Raw genomic sequence first — 5,651 nt, 5'->3', positions numbered from 1 at the left:
AGTACTCTTAAAGTAAATGTTGTTAGACTAAATTACATGTTTATTTCAAATATTAGTTTCTTAAGAAAATATGTGGCATTAACATAACGAACTCTAACCAAGGTGCAACAAGTTGAGGATGGAATTTACTTTACACAAATCACTTAGATAATTAATGAGGGTAGTGAAAAATGTTGGGCTTTACCCAACATCATAAACCTAGGTAAATTTATGAAGATAAAAATATGTATAATTCATAAAAGACTCACTAGCCGTTAGAAATACTTGAGCTATAAAAGTCTAAAAGTCAATCCACTTACTCTCTATAAGGAGATAATCTAGACTTCCAAAATATATGACTCTATGATCCAAGATTTCCCAGGGATGTTCCTCTTATTTGATAGGTTTTCTTCAAAACCCTTTTTGTAGAATAGAGATATGCAGTTCAATTAAAATGTTATATGTTCATAGCATTTACACTAGCCAATGATAATATTGAGTTATAGCCCATCCTTAGAAACAAGTTTTGAATATATATGTATACATACACATATATATGTGGCTCATTGACCATAGCACATATTATAGTTATACAGTAATACAAGAACTCTAATCTAGAAGATCAGTAAATCTTTTTTACAATTAATATCATAGTTTCCAACTTTGGTATCTGAAAAAATAGCCCTCATACACTGATCTCAATAACACATATAATTAATATAGCCATAGACATGATTTTTCCCTAAGAACTGAAATAATTTAAGATTATACCTATTTGGGGTTGGAGCAATAGCACAGCTGGTAGGGCATTTTCCTTGCCCACGGTTGACCCGGGTTCGATTCCCAGCATCCCATATGGTCCCCTGAGCACTGCCAGGGGTAATTCCTGAGTGCAGAGCGAAGGGTAACCCCTGTGCATCTCTGGGTGTGAATCAAAAAGCACAAAATAAATTACAGATGAAAAATAAATTAATAAGTGGAACCATTTAATAAATTCAGAATTTTTAAAGAAATGGTCATACCTATTTGAGAAGCCCCACTATAACCCAAGGGCTAGAATAATAATCCAATATAACATACTGAATTATTTTCCCAATTCTTTCCTTCTTCCTTGATCCAAGACCTTTGCCTTGTAATGTTACAGTATTCGCCCACAAAAGCAAGTGTTTCTTCTCTCACAAGTAACCATGTAACTGAAATTTTCTGGCCAAAGATATTATTCTAGCAAAGGATTGAAATTTTCATGTCTATGCTAGTGTGATTTGGGGTATATCTACCACCATCAAGAGATCATAACCCGGAAAGTCTATTGGTCACAAAAGAATAACAAAGACAGAAAAATATGACTTGGAGAAGATACATTTGAGCCTAGTTTCTATATACCTTCTCTTAGCCAAATCACAAGCTTTTGATTCCATTTATTTTGTTCAGGGCAAGACAGAATGTTCCAAGTCTATTCAACTCCGGAATTCTGGGCTTGCAGCCATTTAGTGATTGCTTTCTTAGGCGGAAAGTACTCTCTCTGTGATATTAGCAAATACTGCTTTGTATGGGGCTAAATATATCTCTTCACTGAAGTCTAAATAAAGTTGCCCAAATATTCAGTACTCTGAATTTTTCAGAGAATTTTGTTCAAATGCAAGATTATATAAGCCAGTAAGATATTTATTTCAATGCTTACATTTTAGTAATAACTATATTCATATATATATTCAAGAATGCATGAATCCATCAATGATATCATTTTATATAGCTTTTTTTAAAATACCTATGGTATTTCAGGGTTTGTTAAGCCATGAACTAAATGCAAAAAGTCATTTTTTCACATGATAGTATAGAAATAACTCTTTGGAAGTCATTTCATGAAATTAAAATTCAAATGATAGGTCTAAAAATGTTTAAGTTAAGGTACATAAATCATTGAAAGCAGAAACCTAGGTATTCTTCACACTTCAATACTGACAACATGCAGTGTTGTAATTTATTTTAAATTAATTTAAAAATAAATATAAAAAAATAAATATATACTGTAAAATTATTTAAAATAAATATATATACACTCTCACTATAAAATACGTGATTCCAGGATAATCTCAAGTAGTATAGAGTAGAAGAAAAATAATTCCACTATAGCCTTGTGGCTAAAATATAGTATTAAAATGAATAAAGGAGAGAGTGTCAAAGTTAAGATCAGATTAGTATGTTTAGGGGAGAAGGAGGGTGGAGCATTGTCATAGCATAAATGATACCAGCAAACATTGCACTTCAAATAACAAAATTAAAAAAATTAGCATCAGCATATGCCTAATAGCACAAAACATACTTATAATTTACAGAGAGCTTATTTAAATCTCAGATGTATTTGGGGATCTCTTTTTGTTGTTGTTTTATTTCATTTTTATTAATTCCGCAAACTTGGGAGAGGCCAGGATAAATGGAAGTAAAGTGTAGAACAGTCACTACAATGCCTTCGTCTTTTTAGTTAAATGATGTGAGATACCACCCGACCATAGCCCTGGAGGCCCAAGCACTGTTGAGCTGGTCCTGGGATCAGAGAACTCCAGAACAGCCCTGCATCCTCAGTCTCTAGCATTCAACCCTTAGACCCTATTGATCAAGAATTGCTGGGAGTGGCCTTTAGATCAAAGAACACTTATTGTGAGAAATCTACCCAAGAATACATAAAAGAGATTTTATATTTTTTCTCATACTCATTTTTGCTGGGCTGGAGCAATAGCACAGCTGGTAGGACATTTGCCTTGCACACAATTGAACAGGGTTTGATTCCTCTGCTCCTCTCTGAGAGCCCGGCAAGCTACTAAGAGTATCCCGCCTGCACAGTAAAGCCTGGCAAGCTACCCGCGACATATTCAATATGCCAAAAACAGTAACAACAAGTATCACAACTGAGAAGTTACTGGTGCCCGCTCAAGCAATCCATGAACAATAGGACAGTGCTGTGCTACAGTGATCCCTGGAATCTTTCTTCTTTAAGTGAACAAATAGAACCAATTGTGCGAGAAACCATTACTACCATCCTTTGGGGGGTTCTCACTCCAGTTTGCCAGGGTCAAGTGGCCAGGACCCCGACAGTTAAGCATTATGGCACTTCAGCCAGGCCCATTTCAATGCCAAGGTAGCACATAGCTCACAGCTTGTCCTGGGTTGATCCAGTCCCTCCTCGGGACACTGCTTATGGGGGCTAGGAAGTAAGGGCACCTGAGGCCTAAGTTGAGAAAACAGATGTCCAGGAAGAAAATTTCATTCAGAGTCAATTAATTCCTAAGTTACAGAAGCATAGCATTAACTATCTTCTTGTGTCCATACAAAAAGGACATTGCTCTGGTTACAGAGGACTTAAGGAGAAGAGGAAAACAATATTTACAAGTCAACAGAGCACAAAGAAAGAGGTTGCAAGTAAACACAGAGGAATGGGAGCACTATGATGCGAGTAAGTCAATAAATCTAAGCTCCCTGTGGCAAAGCTGAAAGGACAAACCAATGCTATCCTACAGAGGATGAAAATCTGTGTTGGGAAGTGATAAATAAGACACTAAATTGCTAAGTTCCATTCCTCTGTTAAAGGAGTTTAGAGATTAATTAGGAGGAAGGGTATTAAAGTACCAGAAAGTCCTTTATTAGTCCATCCAAAATGAAGTTTGGAAAGAAATAGAATATAGGTGTAAGATGAAATAGAATATAGGTATAAGATATTGAAATTTACCTTCAATACCTTTTTTGACCAGCAACCTTTGGTTGCCAAATTTCTTTTCTGTTTGTTTATTTGTGGGCCACACCAGCAATGCTCAGGGCTAACTCCAAGCTCTGTGTCAGAAATTACTTTTGCCAGTGCTCTGGGGACAATATGGGATGCTAAGGATTGAATCTGGATGGGACACTTATAAGGCAGGCACCCTAAGCACTATACTATCTTTCTAGCCCCTTGGTGACCATATGTCTATCAAGATCACACAAATAGAAAAAATAGAATTAGCTTGCATTTTTAAAAAACATTATATATGTAACATATATGTATATATATATATATATATATATAAATTTGGAGCAATAACACAGCAGGTAGGGCATTTGCCTTGTATGCCACCCACATGGCTGACCTGAGTTCAATTCCTCCACCCCTCTCGGAGAGCCCAGCAAGGTACAGAGAGTATCTCGCCCACATGGCAAAGCCTGGCAAGCTACCTGTTATGTATTCAATATGCCAAACACAGTAACAAGTCTCACAATGGAGACGTTACTGGGCCCACTCAAGCAAATCAGGGAACAACGGGAGGACAGTGCTACGGTGCTATATATATATATATATATATATATATACACATATATATACACACATACATATAAAGTTCATCCTTCAATTACATTTTTGCCTCTATAGATTATGTTATGTAAAAGTGAAAAAATATTAGTAAGTACTTGAATTTGTTGCCCTAGTTTGAGAAAGATCATCAGTATTTTCTAAATGTGCATAAGTGGAATTAAATTATTTAACTAAGTTGTGCTGGGAAAACTCAAGGAAAAAAAGAACATAATTATGTTTTGTATAATGTATTCTCAAAGGTAAGCAGAGTAATTTGTTTCACAACTTGTAATACATAAGAGTATTTCTAATAGGTTTTCTTCAAGATATTTATCTGTCAATCCTCAGCTCATTATAGCTAGTTATTAATATTTGATTTGGAAACAAAAGCTTTACTTTGCAATATAATGAGAACTTGATATTAGCCTATATTTATACATTTTAAAGTAATATAAGTTCCCACCATACCAAATAACGTGGTACCAGAGTAATGATAATAAAAACTTATCTGTGAAAATAGGAAAAGCCTCAATACATAAATTCATAAACTTTAAACATGTCAAATAGATGTAAATGTATAATTAAATGAAAAACAAAATAAACTAATTTTCACTTTGTACACTGTAATTTAAAGCATTAGAAACATCATTCCTTTATAAATATAATTGCATAGTTTGAACAATGCTAGCCTCATATAATTAACAAAATCGAGTAAATTTAACTTCTGTTCGTTATTGTTTTACTCTTTTCTTGGGCCACATCTAGTGGTGTTCAGGGATTACTCCTAGCTCTCTGCTCAAGGTCATTCCAAGCAGGGCTCCAAGGACCATAAATGATGCTGGGAATCAGACCACGGTTGCCCACGTGCTAAGCAAGTGACTTAATTTCTATACTGTCTCTCTGGCCCATAAGTTTATCTTCTGTACTTGCAAGACTGCACATTGCTTCTTAATTTTGATTATCTTGCAACATTTTAATTTCTTTTAATTGGGTAGGGCATTTGCCTTGCATGCAGCCAACATGGCGACCAGAGTTCGATTCCTCCGCCCCTCTCGGAGAGCCCGGCAAGCTACCGAGAGTATTCGATATGCCAGATGCAGTAACAACAACTTACTTTGTGGGAAACGGTCCAAGTAGTGCCCAAGATTCCCCTCTCAGAGATTTTCCTCTTGGGTCACCACTCCAATGAGGAACCTGAGAATGTGTCACTGCTTGGACACCACAATAGTTCTCAGGGACCTTCACAGTCATATCTGTCACCTGCTCAGGAGCGTCTATGGCTACATCCTTCCACGCTCTATGCTTTGGGACCACGTAGCCTAATCCATGAACTATCTTGCCAACACTTCCT

Source organism: Sorex fumeus, unplaced genomic scaffold, assembly GCF_029834395.1.
Source record: "Sorex fumeus unplaced genomic scaffold, SorFum_2.1 ptg000129l, whole genome shotgun sequence".
Classification (NCBI taxonomy): Eukaryota; Metazoa; Chordata; class Mammalia; order Eulipotyphla; family Soricidae; genus Sorex; species Sorex fumeus.
Note: the sequence above shows the minus strand (reverse complement) of the source record.